At 36.8% G+C, this 18,104-nt stretch overlaps 1 long non-coding RNA gene across 1 annotated transcript in view; it reads right to left on the reverse strand.

Moving 5' to 3' along the window:
* Nucleotides 1-13,347: 13,347 nt before the first annotated feature.
* The window catches only part of LOC111519104, a 47,156-nt gene continuing 42,399 nt past the window's right edge, over nt 13,348-18,104 (reverse strand). Inside the window, exon 4 of the long non-coding RNA XR_002724246.2 lies at nt 13,348-13,910. This is a non-coding gene — a long non-coding RNA (uncharacterized LOC111519104). The remainder of the gene's footprint in view (nt 13,911-18,104) is intronic.

Here is an 18,104-nt window from a genome sequence, read left to right on the forward strand (position 1 = left end):
GGACTGAAACAGGTGAATTTTGTTATCCACCAACGATTTTCATTTCAAAATGAACGGTTATCCTTCCAATGTCCTATTTCTCCTCGATAACTATGGGCAAAGTTCGCCACTCAGTTTTTAATTTCTAATTCAAGTAAGCTTAAATAAGATTTATAAATTGTAACAGAATCTAAGTCCTTATAGTACTTGAAAAATTCCCCAAGGTTGAGGAAGAAACAGGAGCCTCGTCGTGGAAAGGGATAAGCTATGCCTAGATTATAGGGTATTTCTTGATCGTTTTGTGGAGGACATTTAGTTTTGGGTGGATAATTTGCTGCTGACGAGGCTGCGAGAATTGCAAGAGGTTCACATTTTGGAGTTACAAGGAAACCATTTCCATTCCCCAGACCCTTTAACCATTTCGGACGATAAAAAAGTAAAACTATATACATATATAATTTTTGGTGTATGAGTGAGACTGTCGTAGCCCCCCTCACACCCTTTTCCTTTTACCCAGTTGATAAAAAATACATATATATATATATCAGTGTGGCCTGTGGCGTGGTTTTTCTGTGTGCGATTGTGGGGTATATGTTTTCTTTTTTGTTTCTTTCTTTCTTTCATTTCATATTGTATATATGTATATATATTTTTTCATCGTTTTATTTGATTCCTGTACTTATCGGTGTAAGGCCCGAGGGGGTAGGCGGTTGGGGCGGACAAGGGGGGTTTGCCTAGCACAGAAATATAGTTGTATGCATTCTCCTTGTCCATATCAGTTGGGTTTGGCATTGCTGGCTGCAGCAGCCGGCCCAGTCAGTCGTATCTATAAAGTGCATATCTTTTCCTTATGTTCCCGTCCGTCTGAAAACCCAAAAATACAAAAAGAAAAGAAAGAAAAATAAAGAGAAATACTCGACGACTCGATGTGCGTGTTGCTGCAATTGCTAAGGAATGGAGCAACTTGCTGCCGCTCTTGCTGTTGTTGTTGTTGTTATTGTTGCTGTTGCTGCTGCTGATGATGATGATGATGCCTCCGATGCCGCCGCCGCATTGCCGCACTTTTGCTGCAGTTTTATTGTTTGCGCCATTAACTCGAGAAACTGCGCGTTGCACTTTTTCGAAAGTCTTCTTCGAGCACAATATTTGCTTGCATTTTTCGTATATGCTACATTTTTGGTTTCTTTTTGTTTTTCCTTGTTGTTCTCTCTCTGTGTGTGTGTTTGTATATGTGTAAGTTTTTTCTTGTTTTTTTTTTTTTTTTTGTCAAACTGCCGACGAAAAAGGTTTTTGACATTGCAACAAGATTCGAAGGTCTTGGGAATGGCAAAAATAAAAAAACACAGAACATGTAACAGCAGCAACCTAAAAGAACCAGCCAGCCCATTGGAACGCGGAGGTCGGTCGGCCAATTCGGTCGAAACACAAAGAACGCATTGGCCCCAAACAGTTTGAGCAAACGGCGCTCAATCATTTGGGCCAAGGGAATTGAAATTTGTGCCTCGGGGTTGAATGAATGTTTAAATAATTAAATGAAATGCGCTCAATGCTTGTCCAATTAAAGTTTTGTTTAAATCAATTGCAACATAATTAGAAAACTCCTTTTTGCTTGCTCCTCTTTATATCTCTCTTTTTCTATGTATAAATTGCCGTCTTTCAATCAGAAATATATTTGTAAATTGTGGCTTGAGCAAAAATGCCTAAATAATTGTATAACGCTGCTCAAATGTCTTGGATCAATCCAACTATAATTCTTTCAGAGACTTCAGTTTTATGAAAAATAAAAAGGTTCTCATAATTAGCATTAATGAAAATTCTCTTGTTGAATTTTAGTATTCTTTCCATTAGAACTTTAGTGGAATAGATTTGGTAAACAAATCTACAAAAAATTAAAAACTGCAAATGAAAGTTTGATAGACATTCATTTTAAATTGCGCTTCTAAATGTAATTAAGAAACGATTTCTTTATTGTAACTAAAATGACCATTTCATAGACTTTTAGCCTTGGCTAACTTTGAAGCAAGTTACACACATTGCCTACGTCTTAGTGTTCTATTAGTTTCCAAGCGGTTTTCAATTAACTAACTTACTGACCAGTAAGTAATATGTAAGTATAAAGCTTAAAAATCTAATTCAATGCTATATTTTACGCAATAAATTGCAAAACCAAACTAAATTGAACGGCGGCTTTTTCAGTTGCCATTAGAGGCAATCTAACTGGTTACATGTTTCGTACGATTTCTATTGGTGGGTAGGGGGGAACAAAAAGAAGGCAAAGGGGGCAACTCATTGAAGGGTATATGGGGGTATTTAAGTACATGTGGGCCCCATAAGGGGAAGTCCAATCATGGAAATTAAATTAAATTTACGACAAGTTTCTCAAGTGTCTATGGGTTGAGCTTATCCTCTCTGATAATCACAAAACGATCAGCATGAGAGCTAAACATATATCATTTTATGGAATTTGAGAAATAATAGTAACCAATGAGGTACATATAAAACCTACGTACATATATGTAATATATATAAATATATATATATATAGATATACATATATGTAGAACCTAAATTGTAGATGTATTTGAACAATAAACACTTAACACTATATCTTATCTTGGAATTTCTGTGGGGCTCACTCTATTTCTCTGTGCATGTATGTGTTGGTATATGTATATATGTCTGTGTGATGATTGCTTGCTTGGTCTTGTTGGTTGTTTCGTTCTTGGCAGTTGCTGTTGGTCAGTTTGGGCCGCGTTAAAGTTACTTTTGGTTTCGATTTCGTTCTTTTTGGTCGTTGTTGGTATTTTGCTTATTGTTTTTCTGACACTTGTTATGCTTCCTTCATATAGGGCACGTAATTATATTTCTTTAGCCAAAAAACAAACATGAACAAAAAAAATAACAAAATTTACAAAATAACTTAAGAAAAACCATAACAAAATCACGTAGAGATCACTAACGTTTAACCGCGCATTCTCTTGACCCTCTGCCTCTTCCTTTCTATTTCTCTCTGCCTGCCCAGCCATATTTGGAGAAGCCTTCGTTTTGGGTTTTGGTTTTAGCTTTTTGTTTTTTCTTGTTGCTGTTTTCGTAACGTTGTTTTTTGGTCTTCCAAGAGCACGGTATGAAGTTCCTACGAGTTTATTAAATGAACGTAGGAACTCTATACCTCGCTGATGGCAAAAACCAGGTAGCATATTTTCAGCATTTCCTTTTTACGAATAACACTTTTGGGAACCAACCAAACAACCAACCATCCAACCATCTAACCAACCAAAAAAAAAAAAAAAACAATTTTAAAAAAATCTTGCGAGAAAAAAAAGAACATCGACTCGTGAATTCCAACCTTTTTTCTTTAGTTTTTTTTTTTTTGTTTTTTCTTTCTTTTTACTATGCTTTTTTCTTTTTTCGGCTCTGGGTCGGCGGTCAATATGATGATGATGATGATTTCAAGTTGCTGTTGCCCTTCTCCAAGCAACATGGCATACGATTCTCTGTGTGAATTAAGTGTACGTGTGTGTGTCTGTGTTTTCTTATATGAACAATTCTAGTTTGTTATGGAAGTTGTTTTTTTTTTTGTTTTATAAAATTTACATAATTTTTTCAAATTATTATTGATAGTTAGAATATGTTAAAAAAAAAAACTCAAAAAAAAACAACAATATTTCTTAAAACTTTCCAAAAATGGTTTGTGTTAACCACTGAATGGAAAATTTGGCGCATTTTATTATAATATTTTTCTTCTTTTCATAAATTTTGCCCTTTAGTTTTTTCCAAACACTTTTCTTTGATTTAATTTTTTATTTCTTATAAATTCTAAACTTCACTGATTTAAAAAAAAAAGAAATAATTTTTTCCTAAATATTTTTTTTTGTATAATTTTTGGTGTTTGTATTGATTTGAGAAAAAAAATTTATAAAAAAAAAATTGTTTGTTTATTTTCATGTTTGCTTTTTCTTTTGAAAAATGTTTAAGTTTTGACGAGATTTTCGATAGGAACACGGAAAAAAATATTGCACTGTTAGTCGTAGACGAGAGTGAACGGAGCGATTATTTAGCGTAAGATGCGCGACACTGGAGCTCCAAGAGCGAACTGAATAAAACGCAACGAAGTCGCGCAGAAAATAACTCGAAACGGCGACGGCAACACAAGCGATGTCGCTGCCGATGCCAACGTCGACGGCGCAGCAACGAAACTCAGCAGAATAACACACACACACACACATCGTGAGGGGGCGGAACGCGACGCGACGCGACGCAACGCGACTTGAAGCGAAGAGGCGATGACATACACTACGTATGATCGCGCGACTTTGCCGAAGTTGTGAACGAAGTTAACGCTGCCGCTGCTGCTGCCGATGTCGCTGCTTTGTTGCTGATGTGTTTGCTGCTGCTGCACTTACTGTTGGACAGAGCACTTCTAATGGCGCTCTGCCGCAAAGAGATCTCTAGCATATGCGGTGGTGTGTGTGAGAATCTGTGTGTAGTGTGTGTGTGTTGAAGTTGCAGTCGCTGTTGACGCTAACGTTTTCTTATCTGACTCCTGTCTCTCTACTATCAATCGATAATCGCCAGATTAGAAAACGTCGACGTTCACTTGTGCACGTAAGCAGCAGGCCCCCAAAAACGAACGGAGCAGCAGCAGCAGCGCTACAAGTGCAACAGAAATACATATACACACAGTAAGAGTGAGTGAGTGAGAGAGAGAGAGAGAGAGAGAGAGAGAGTCAGAAAGAGAGAGCTAGCGAGCGATCAAGTAATTCCAGTTAAACGACAACTGCAATTCGAGCTGAAGCATCTTTTGGAAAATTCATTTTACCGTTAGCACAACTGAACACGTTCGCCGACAAAACGCAACTGAAAAGCACGCGGTTGCCGATGTCGCTGGTTGGCTGTTGCTGCCTTCCTATGCTGCTGCTGCTGCCGCTGCCAATACCTCTGCCACTGCCACTGCTGCTGCTGCTGCTGGCTAGTGGTGAATTTTGAACTGCCGCTGCTGCTGTTGGTTTTTGTATTCGTTGGTGGTGGTTTTTAGTGGCCATGTTGAGTTTCTCTTGCCGTTGCCGTTCTTCTTGTGGTTGCAACTCTTTTTTTTTGGGGTGGGTTGGGGGGTTTCGTCTACACACATGCCGATGCAGTCGGCAGCAGCAGCGCATTTTGTAGTTTTGTCGCGCACGCAAATATGACGCAAACAGCAAAACGGTGAAAGCTGTTTGTGTGTTGTTGTGTTGCTGCTGGCTTTAAAGTTGTTGCTGCAGTCGTTGCTGCTGTTGCTGTTGCTGTTGCTAGTGTTGCTGCTGCTGCTTTTGGAGCTGTTGCTGTTATTGATGCGTGGGCGACGCACGCGTTGCCAACTCAATTAATCTCACAACAACAACAGCAACAATAATAACAACAAATAAGCAAACAGAAAAAAACGTTGTTTTTAATTAATGAAACAATTAAAAAGTTACCAAAAAGAATAACAAAATACAATATTAAATGCGCATTTCAAGGCCAACGGCAGCAACAGCAATAACAACAACAACAACAACACCCACAAGCTGTTGCTGCTGCTGCTGCTGTTGCTGTTGCTGCTGTTTGAACGGAGTTCGATGATCTGTTTACGATTGTTTTGCGCGTTGTGCTCAGTTGCTGCTGCTGCTGCCGCTGTTGTTGTTGGTTCGTTGCCTTCACGAGCAGCAACAGCAGCAGAAGCAGCCCCCCAACAACAACAACAACAACAGCAGCAACAAGAACAACAAATACAGATACAAATACATTACGATACTATGTGGGCCCACCAAGCAGCGACGCTGACGCAGATGTTGACGTCGCGTACGTACAGTAGCATGCCTCAAGTGTATTTTCACAGATATTTATCTAGATACGCGCGACGAGCGCGCGCGTTTTTTTATAGTTTTTTTCTTCCTCCGTTGTTGTTGTTGTTGGTTTTTTGCTTTTCGTTTTTTTTGTGTGTGTGTGTGTGTGTGTGTGTTATTTACCGTAAGACTCACGAAGGCGGCGGGTAGAAAGCCCAAAAGTAAACAACAACAGCAAGCACTGCGACAGCAGCAACAACAACAACACGCACGCACACGACTTTTGAAGTGCCTACAACAAACAACAACAACAACCACAACACCAACAACAGTTAGAACACCAGCAAATAGACTAACAAAAAAAATGAAAATTGAAAAAAAATGTAAATAAGTTGTCATCCATTTATGATTAGACTACTTCGCAACGACAACATTGTTTTTTGGCGCCTTTTTGGCTTTTCGCAGTTTCTGTTGTTGTTGTTGGTGCTGTTAATTTTTTTTTCTTTTTATTGGTTGTCTCTTCTGATTAACACATACAAAATGTCTTGGAACTCTGTTGCCTGTTTAGCAACTTTTGACACGTGTTTGAAATGCATTTAAACCCGCAAATACGCATACGTTTAAGGTCAATTGGTTGGCATAAAGCAAGCGAATAAATTCAAAAATAAAAAATATAAACAATGAAATTTATCCTCAGAATTTAAGTAATTTCTTTTTTAAGGAGAGAGGGAGTTAGTGAGAGAGGAAGCGAGCGTGTGAGCTATTGCATTGTCTTATATATGCGACGGCCGACGGGGCGTATGAAATTAAGTATTTTAACCCTATAAGCCTTGTGAGGTTTTTTTTTATCGATTAACATATAATTTAACAAATATGTAATTATTAAGACTGTTAGTTTTTTTTTTTTTTTGTAAATTTTGTAAATTTTTTTTTCTAATTTGGTACACTGGCAAATGAAAAGTTTTTAACGTAATCTAATATCCCAAATTATATTAAAAATGGTCGGCTTTAATATTTTTATGAAACACATTCAAAGATGTGACTTGGGGCAATCTTAAGTTTTAGACTTTAAGGAATTGTGATTGTACCTTTTTTGCTATAAACTTCTAAACTTATATTCATCGAGCTTAACCTATCGATGCCCTTTATCCCTTTAGCCCCTTTTAGGATCCTCTGCACTGATTAAGACCTTAAAGAGACAACCTCTGTAATCACCTTAGAGTCTTCTCTTCCTCTAGAAGAGAAAACTGCATTAGACATCAATAAAAAGACAAATTGATTTTGGTTAATTAAAAACACATAACATTTACCTAGTTACCTAGTCTAGATTAACACCTGCATATAGAGTTTTTGTTCTTGTTCTGGATTGCAGTTCTCCTTAGTGTTGGGTTAATTTTAAAGTATTTTCCAAAAATAATGTATTTGTTGGTTTATGTAGTTACCTACTTATTTTTGTTTTGCCAATATATCGTTGTCATTCTTGGTATATATGTATATATATATATTGGTATTTATTGTACATGAAATTGACTGTGAGTGTGTGTGAAAGCTCTTGACTCAACTTTTGTTGCTTTCCGCTTGAAAAAAAAACATAATAAAATGTTAACAATAACATGAGGGGGGCCGTGAGGTAAAGTGAGAGAAAGAGAGAGGAAGAGGGAGAGAGCAGCAGCAAAAAAAAAAAAAAAAAACAGACAACCTGTTTCCAAGCAGGCCGTAGCCAGCTTATACTCGTATATTTAGTATATATTTTTTTGTTGGTTTTGATTTTCGCTTGGTTGAGTGTTGGCTTTTTGGCTTTTTTTCTGTTGTAGTTGCTGGAATTCTTGTTGTTGTTGTTGCTGTTTGATTTCTGTGCGTTTTTGTTTTTTTTTACTTTTTGACTTTTTTTGAAGGTCAACTCTTGTTGTTGCCTTAGCTGTGTTTCGTGTGTTTAAGTTTAATGAGCCATTTGCGTGGATAGGTGGGTTGATTGTGTGAGAAAAAACAAAAAAAAAAGAGTTGAGAGTAGTATTTTTTTTTTTATTTGTTAATGGCTTTTTGGTAACTGTTTCTAATGAAAAGAGAGGGCAAGTGGTGGAGAATCTTAGGGGAGGCACAGAGATGAAGACGCATATAATCTTCTGGTGTATGCCATAGAAAATGTGCCAAAGATTTCACAGTGAGAGAGAGAGAGAGAGAATGAGAATGAGAATGAGAGGGACTATGACAAATGCCTTCTGTCTACGTCTACAAGACAGCAAAATACATACAAGCCGACGAAGCTTGAGAATTTTTTCTGCCAACTCATATCGCCAAATTTTTTTGGCTGGCAAAGACAAAGCCAATGCCCCACGAAAGGAAGAGGACAACATGGAAGAGGAGGAGGAGCAGTGGTATAAGACGTTCTAAAATAAAAAAAAAAAAAAATAAGCAGGCCAATGTGTCAAATATGACGCAATCGGCAATTGCCCCTGCCCCCACCGCTCTATGCTTCTCTTATTTAATTAATATTAAGCGATTTTAAACCCACAAATACATAGCTTCCCGCCTGTCTCTCTCGCTCTCTCTCTCTCTCTCCCTCTCTGTCATCTAGTCACTCTGTATAGCTTATGCTGTCTCTTTTTTTGGGCGAAAAGATGAACATAAATTTGAAATTTATAGCTCAAATACACACACTAACACACTCACACACACACACAGTAAGAGATACAGATGGAACAACCTGACAGAGCCCATAGATTTATTAGATTATGCCTATACACATAGTTTCATCCATCAACAGTTCTTTTCATAATCTTTGAGCCAACTTCCCTGACACACAGTTTCTTTTTTTCCATCTCTGTCTGCTGTTTTTTTTTTTTTTTAATATTTAATATGCCTGCCTTGTCGAAAAAAAATTATAATTTGTTTTATATGTTAGGGCGTTATTATATGTAGGTATCTTTTGAATGAATATATATGTACATATGTATGTGTGTGTGTGTGTGCGATCCCTCATATAAATCTTGAAACACTGCGTAGGTGCAGCCACACATTTTCATTGCTCGGTTGGCGGCACGCCCTGTTTTTGAATGGTTATTTCTTTTGAAAATTTGTTAAATAACAAATAACACAAATCACAGAAAGAGAGAGAGATGGAGAGATGGAGGGATGGAGGGATGGAGAGCACAACAACAATAAGAAAACTGTGTCTTGTTTACTAAGCATTGAAATAAATCAAGGGAATAGAGCAAACCTTATGAAAAGTATAAGAATTTGAGTGCCCACAAAGGGGTGAGGTAGGCAAAGAGTCCAGGGGCCTCTTATCAGTCATGTCTGACATCATTTCTTTATATGTATTTTGTCTTCTCGCGTTTTTTTTTCTTTCCTTATAGAATATATATATATTGTTGTTTTTTTTTTCGCCATAACTGATGATTGCTTTTCAATTGCTCATCAGCAACATTTTGGATCGCGCCCTGAGAACGTTGAGACGCAGACAGACAGAACATCGGACATGGACACATGAAACACGGTCGATCGACACCAAGACATAGGCATCGACATAGGCATCGACATCGTCGAGTTGAGTTGAGTTGACTTGCGTTGAGTCGACTTGGTTATGGTAGTCACTGATAAGATAAGCCGCGTTTTGCCCCTTTTTTGTTGTTGTTGTTTTGCTTTTTCTCTCTCTTCTGTTGTCGTTTGCAACGTCTAAAAATAAAAATTGGATGAAGCTGTGCATTTTGTGCGATAAACCAGATAGCTGAGGGCAGTTAACCCGCCATATAATATACAAAAAATAAATATACATACATAGGTACACACATGTACATACATACATACATACATATATGTATGTTATTTAGTTGGCATTATGTTAAACCTTTTTGCCTTAATATGCCTTAGATGCAATTGTTGTATATTGTCAAACAGACTTTCAGATAATCTTTATATGGATAGTTTGTTGTGTGGAAAATTCTACAATCGAAAAACTGTAAGTTCTAGGAATAATAAAACTTCTCTAACGAAATTTCACACATAATCTAAGATCCTTAAAAACAAATTAAAAATAAAATGGGTCATTTTTTGGGATTTGAAAAAAAAGGTGATTAGATTGCAATTAAGTTTTTTTTGCAACTGAAAATCTATTAATAATATCTCAACGATCTCAAAATCAAATTTGTTTTCATTCAACTTTTTGTGTAGTTAAATATGTAGTTAAATATTATATCAAGAGATATCAAGAGAATGTCTTTTTAGAAAAATATGGAAAAAATGGCATCAAAAAATACATACATACATATACCAAATAAATGTTAATAGATGAGGTATAAGTATGCCAGCGACTAAGAGAGAGAGAGAAAAGTTTTGAGCCAACTTTTCCGGCACAACTTTGTGGCACAGTTTTTGGTTTCTGGATTTTGTTTTACTTTGGGTCGTTGTTTTTCTTTTGTTTTTTTTTTTTCGTACGTTTTTTCGGTGACGCCTACAAATGATACTGCTCATGTGTGAGTATGTGGCATTTGTGTGGAGGATATAAACATGGCAGTCAAACATTTGGCCAAGAAACCACCACAACTCCCAGACAGAGACTGAGAGACAGACAGACGAAGGAACACACACACACACACACACACGAAGTAAGTACAGAGACTGAGACACATATTAAAGCCAGGAAGGGGGTGTGGATGAATGGAGCGTTGGGTGAAAAGGAAAAAAAAAGTCGGAAAAGTTATGAACTACCCATAAAAATAGTCCACATATGAGGGTGATTGTGACTCGAGGACTTCTTGTACCCACCCCCGCCGATTGCCTATTGATTATCGTTTTCCTGGCTATTTGGGTGAAAGTGAGATAGAGAAAGAGAGACAGAGACAGAGAAGGAGAGAGAGTGAGAGGGAGTGAATAAGCGATGGAGAGACTAAGAGTGTATGGTTCTTTAGGTTGACGCATTTTATGGCCATCCCTTTTTAGCCTGCTAATAGAACGAAAGTTTTTCCTCTTGTTTTCTTGTTGGCGTGTGTGTGTGTATGTTTTTTTTTTCTGTTTTTGTTACCCTAAATAGCTAAATGGTAGCTACGTACTTTTGATTCGATTTTTCCCTAGACTTTGCGTGCCTATTTAACATTCAGCCATAGTTGTTGTTGTTGTTGTTGCTGCTGCTGCTGCTGTTAGGGAAATGTCTCATAAAAATGATTTATGCCAAATTGCGTGTTGGCTTCAAAAAAAAAAAAAAAAAAAAAAAGAAACGGAAAAAGCTGAAGACGAAAAAAAAAATACACAATCATGAATTGTAAGTATTTATTTTAAGACTTTAAGCAGTTGAATTTCAATTGTATTAAAAACCAAAAGGTGTGTCCAGGTGTGCCTAAGGCGATCCTGATCTCTTTCCGTTTCTTTATTTGGAGGACTACTTCAGCAGACCACTTCAGTTATGAATTCAATTCTTTCAATTGCAATATTAACAATCTGAATGAGATGGAAAAATAAAGCCAATACCACTTGCTGATTCCCCACATTTCCCCTTCCCCTTCCCCATTCCCAGTCGCAGTCGATCTCAATCGAGCATGTCAATCATATGGCAAAGAGGCACTCTTCATATATAATATATATATATATATACATAGATACCCTTTGATAGATAGTTGCAAATTTTCTTAGATCCCTGATTTACTAAACTCTTACTTCAAGTTAAAACTTAGGCAATTTCTGTTCAATTTCATTCTAGTTTAAGAAAAATGTTGCTCGACAATAAACTGTTCTTGTTATTTATGGCAGAAGGTAAGTTGCTTGCTTTCATCAAGGGTATAGAAAGTTCGGCAGATCACTTTTTTCATTTTTTAAGGTAGTTTCTGTGTACGAGGGTTGCTATCTATATTTCGGGAAATAGAACAAAAGTTTTGGAAGGAAAATGACTTTATTGATGTAGATCACTTTCGTATGAGTTTGAAACATTGTCATAGTTTTTTGATTACCCTTCACGGGGCAGTTTTTCCTTGATGGGAGGGAGAAAATTAAGTTATTGGGTGGCGATAAGGCAGATGAGTTATTAACTCAGTGTTTTGATTGCTTAGAAAATCACCTGTTTGCCAAACAAATGGTCGTGTACAACTCCGGATTGAGAGTTGAAAGTTGCTCTAGTGAAAAAGTGACCACAATAAACCATTTCTCGAAGAAATATGCGACTATTTGCTTTGAAGTGCTTTGTGTTCGAACAACTTTTGTTGAATTTGTCAAGCCCGCTCGGTCGATTAAGGATCTCTAACGATTACACAAACGTCTTTTGAATGGTGATGGCAAATAAAAATCAGTAATCGATTATGACATCATATCAATAATCGAAAGGACGCTACTATAAAATACTAGTAATCGAAGAACGAATAAAACAACCGATTAATAAAACGATTTTTCCCCTTTTAAAATACATCTGTAAGGCAAATATTTCTTAAAAGCAACAGCAATTAAAAAAGACATTTAGAAGCAACACAATTATGCATTATGATCCTCTTTTCCGTGGAATGAGTACTTGCTTTGGAAGAAGACAGTCCCGAAGAGTGCAGTGGTAACCTTTGCCACTAGGTGAAACGTCGCTTTAGTTTTCATTTGCTTTTAATAGTTTAGCTATTTTTTTTTTAAATCCCTCATAGCTAAAAGTAAAATAGTAGGATAAAATAATATGGTTTATACTAACAATAAGAGGCGATTATTTGAAACAATAATCGATTAACGATGCAAGTAATCAAAAGTCATTTTTCAATACAAATTAATCGTAAAGTTGTACAAAATATTCGATCGTTACGCAAAATGCAGTGTATTGAAGGAAGGATGCATGAATTTCGATCTAACACTCTCAGTATTATCGTATCGATTAAATTCTGCAAACCAACGATAAACTAGTGCCTTTTTGCCATACAAAGAACTAAACTTATCGGCACATCCTTATTGGAAAGAATACACGTCCAAATTTATGTAAAATAATCCCACCAAAAACCCTCTCGAGAAATTGACATTGTTTTTCCAAAATTGATTTTTCTAACTTATTCCAAAAAAAAAAACAAAAGCCAGTTTTACACAAAAACATTGTACAACCGTGCTAAAACAATTAAACTTTTTGGCACGTATTGACATTAGTATTGCCAATTTTACAAATATAAATAGCAGCCCTCGTAGGTAGGTTTTTTTTTAACATCAAAATAACCATATGGAAAAAAAAACAACAGCAACCCCAACAGCAGACAAAGAATTTAAAATAAATTCGCATTTTTTTGTGACTATGGACTACTTTGGTTTGTTTTGTTGTATTGTTTTGTACATGTGTGTGTGACAGTGTGTGAGTGGTGTGTGTTTGTTTTGCAATTGAAAGTCAATTGAGCAAATGTTGCGGAGGTTGCATTGAAAACTGAAAAAACTGGAACTTCCTTTCATCGCGCAATATGCCAATGCCAGGGTTTGCATTTGGATTTTTAGGTTTGGGCTTAAGTTTTGGGTTTGGGTTTGAGTTTGGGTTTTTGGGTACGGTTTTGCTTATGTAAATGCAAATTCACGCAGCGCTGGCGGGCACAGTGAAAAAACCAAAAACAACAAAATATCGAAAATAAAACTCTTTTGAACTGCAACAGCAGCAGCAGCAGCAGGAGAATCACCAGCTGCCTGTCCCCTTTCTGTCATGCATTTCAGCAATTTGCAAATTTACAAGTTTTACACACACACATACATTCAGAGACACATACAGAGAGGCGAGTGCATGTTTAATATCAAATTATGAAACGGCAAACGGCCTTTCCATCCTATGCTCCACAAGCCACATCGACATCGGCATCGACATAGCTCTCCAGAACACGGACCCAGTCCCAGACCGAGACGCAGTCCCAGTTTTCAGTGTTCGGTGTTCAGTGTTTTTTTTTTTGTTTGCAGTTCCAGCGATTCTGATTGCACTTTCAAGTGCCTTGGCAACATTTGTATGCAAATTGCTTTGACGAGTGCATAAGCAACATGTTGCTTGTCGCGCGGTATGGGTACATCGACTGGTCTGGCCTGGTCTGGCTCGGCCTTTCCTGGCCTCTTCCTCCTGCCATGAAGAGAGACGACCACCATTGTGTGAGCGGGTAAGGCGTTGGTGGTGGGGGATTGGGGGAGACGGTCCCGTCAGCGGAGGTGAGCGGCTGCCTGCAAATAAAGAACGCATTGAGTTTTTATTAGTTTTTGATGATGCTCATAAAACGACGCGACGGCAGTGATGATAAAAATCAGTTTGCTTAAGTAAAGTGAGGCATTTAAAGAGCACACACACACACACACATACAAGGCACATTGAAGACCAAAGAGCAACGAGTGTGTGGAGAGGGGAGGCTTAGAGAGAAGAGTTGAATTGAATGGCACTTAGTTGGTTGATTGTAAAATAAAACATGAAAAAAAACAAAAGAAACACACACACACAAATACACACACAACAAAAAGAAACACTCAGAACTGAACTGACTAACTAAACCATTGATTCTATATACTAAGCAATTGTTTATTTGAAAAGTGTAGGCAAATAAAACTTATCATTTTCGGACGAAATCAAATCTTCTTTCATCATATTTCAAACTGCTCAACATAGAAGGGTTAGCAGATTAGAAATCGATCTTGCACATTTAGTTAGATCTTTTAACTCAGCTTAAAATCAAGTTTTCCCCCCTCCAACTGCTGTCCAAGGACAATTTGCTTGCTGCTGATGTTCCTGTATTCCTGTGATGTTTTTTGCCTGCTATTTTGCTTTCATGTTCATAATGATAATGACTTGGGACACTCAGAAGGGGCCTCTTTTGCTTCTCTTCTTTTGGTCTCTCTCTCGTTGGTTTTGGCCTGCATGTCACACATCATAATAATTACGGCTATTGATGGCTTCTCGGACTGAATTATAAGGATAATTATCTTAATAGTGCCAGCAGCGAAGGCAATTGCAATAAGAACTATAACATTTAATGGACTTTTAGCTAAATTAACAAAACCAACAAAAACCTCTAAAGGGAAAACAAGAGATAGAGATAGATAGCTAGAAAGAGAAAGAGAGAGAGAGAGAGCGAGAAACCCCTCAGTTACCTTTTTTTGTTTGTTTCTTTACTTGGACGCGCCCCTTTCTATCTACTATATAGACATATATATACCTACATATATATGTATATGCCGTCTATGCGTCTAATGACACAACATTTCATTAAAAATAATTTTACTAAACATTTGATGTATTACGTGCAATTGGCATTTCTAATGACAAAACTCATACAAACACACACACACACACACACGGACAGACAGATACAGAACCGTCTGTCCGAGTTGACTGACAATTTGTTTGGTTTGCTTTGTGTGTTTTATTTTTTTTTTAGTTTTGCATTGACTATACACAAATACATAATGGTAATAATCATCAAATGGTTTTGTTGTCGCGCTTGTTAGACATTACCGGGTAGCTCTCCATACAATTTTGTTGAAATGTATTACTGATTTATACCCAGTGTATTAGAATCCATAAAGTATATATGTATATGTGTATATAAAGCTTTCAATACGACAAACAACAATTGGTCAGTAAAAGACAAGAAGCCGATTTTGGTATAGTTTTAGCCATCAGAGTACTCAATCTCTCACTAAATAATGATTCTTCCTATCTCACTTTCTCCTACGTTGAAGTATATGTTTCTATCTCATTAAAATGTCACATTTTTCGTTACATGGAGTTTCAAATCACAATGAACTTTAAAAAGTTTTCACTTCAAATAAAGTTCGCTTTTTATTACTGGGTATTTGGTGAATCGGCTAAACCCATTTTGTTCAACTATACTACGCCTGACTGCAGTCAGCAGTTGTCCATCTTATCAGTTTGTATCGCTTGGTAAAACGTTTTTAATTTTCTATCGCTGCCGCACAATCATTTAATTATAGTGCTTGAAATCTATTTAGTTTGGTTTTAGAATGTTGACGAGAGGCATAGTAAATACTAGAAAGATAGTCAAGTGGGTCTTTTCGATTTGGATAAAAAAACCAACAACAACAACAACTCCAATAACAAGAGTATCGTGGGCAGGTGGGGAAATAGTTTTAAATGTGTGATCGAAAATTGATTTCCTTGTAGATTGGCTATCGTATATTGTGAGCTCATGTTTTCCCACTGATTGAAACACACACAGAGATTGTAGGTCACAACAACAGCAAACCAGTTGGAAGAAAAGAAAAAAAAATAGAGGGCTTTGGCTAATTTCGGACATGCCGAATTTTATATACCCTTCCTTGTTTTTCTGTTACTTTTTCTATCCTTTTTTGAAAAAGTCAAAGAAAAATCTTCAATCTAAAGTTGGAACCATAAGGCGCATATAGCATATATTTTATCCGATGTTTACATAATATTGTTATCTGATTTTAATCAAATTAGCCCGAAATAATCGATTAGTATCGATTAAACAAGTTAATAGCCGTCTTCACCATAAACGCAAAGGAAGCAAAAATGTTTTTCTGACTCAAAAGCTTTGGCGTTCTATTAGAAGTTTGTGTTTGAGCTTAAGAACTCGACTGATCACTTCTATGATTTGCACACTTCTGATCAAAAATTAGTATACCCCTTTTGCAAGGGTATTAAAAAATTATTGGTGGGTTGACGATCAAATTCATGTAACCAAATGTAACCAAACTAAGAGCTTGACTCCATTAGGCCAAATCAATTGAACATCATAGTCAGGGTTGCAGTTAGAGCAAGAGCAAAAGAGAAAGAGATAGAGAAGCTCTGCGAACGAAAGAGAGAGAGTGGGGAAATTATACTATTTGCTGTCAATCAATGTCAAAGCAAAACTTGAGCCATAAACAATATCAGATTTCTGGCCACAGAATACTAATTAAATTACGCAAAAAAGGCAAGACAGAGAGAAAGACAAAACAGACAGACAAACCGACAGAAAACAGACAGATGGACAGTTGGAGTAAAGGAAAAAGAAAAGATGCGAAGATCCAAAAAGAAAAACCGAAAGATTTTCAATGCTGAGATAAGCAAAGACACTGAGATGAGGAAATATGCTGCACATGTATCTGCAAGATACTTACAACTTGCTCATGTTGCTAATAATAATAATGATGATGTTGCTGCTGCTGCAGCAGCAGCAGTTGTGGCTAATTTTAAATGGCAACATCAACTTTTGAGTGAAGTTTTTCACTTGTTGTTGCTGCTGCTGCTGCTACTTGTAATATATTTTAATTTATGCTTGGTTGGCCATACTTTTGGCCAACAGGCAGGCAGCCTGGCTAGCTTGCTGGCTGGCAGGCAGCGCCACATTTCAGGCACGCTGTAAAATTGCGCGTAAATAAACATTAATTTTAATTTAATGAATTAAACACAAACACACAACAACAACAGCAACAGCAAAAAAGAAACAACACTGCAATGCACACATTCACAACACTCGACTGCATTTTCAACGCTCTAACTGACTCTCTCTCTGACCAATGGACGAGGCGAGGTTCGTCGTATAAAGACATCAGACCTCCCTTCTGCTCCTCCCTTGCTAAAAAATTTTCCACTTTGCTTTACCCCTCGGGGGCTGAGTCACTAGCAGCTACTGTTGTTGCTGCTGCTGCTCGTCGCCTTGGCACAATAAATATGTAAGATTTTTTTTTTGTTGTTGTTGGTGTTGTTGTTTTCGGTCGATTATGCGCATAGTGCAAGTGTTTGCCATACATATACAATGCAAATATATATATGTATGTACATATACATATTTTATTGTATCTATATCTATTGCAAAATTGTAAATACATTCAGAGACTCGCTAGTGTTGTGCCCATTCATAGAAAGTGTCCATTGAGGAATCTGTTTAATGTTCCGAATGGTTCCGTACGAATCGATCGACAACGACGTCGACAACATGTCAATCAAAAGCGCCAGTTGAAATTGCCGATTCTTGTATTAATTATCATAATAATTCGCCACATAATTGCAATCCCAGACAAAAACGCCTAAGAAGTAAACAAGATGTATGTATGTGTGTATCAAATGTGAAGCGAAAGCAAAACTATAAACTAGAATCATTGATATTTTAAGTAATCAGAAAGCAGATTAAATAGATTTCTTATATTCACTTGTTCTCACTGACTCACTGAATCACTTGACTGACTAATTTACTTGTTCACTTACTTATTAGTTCACTGAATTACTTCATTATATTAGATTAATTCATCAAATCATAATTTTATAATAATTAAAGTGACTATATGGATTAATCGAAGATTTTGCAATATTCACAAACTTTGTAATACCTTTAATACATAATTTATACAAAAGTATCAAAACTGATCAGGGACTTTGGAAAACAATAAATTCAGCACAAACTG

Source organism: Drosophila willistoni (genome assembly GCF_018902025.1).
Source record: "Drosophila willistoni isolate 14030-0811.24 chromosome XR unlocalized genomic scaffold, UCI_dwil_1.1 Seg143, whole genome shotgun sequence".
Lineage (NCBI taxonomy): Eukaryota > Metazoa > Arthropoda > Insecta > Diptera > Drosophilidae > Drosophila > Drosophila willistoni.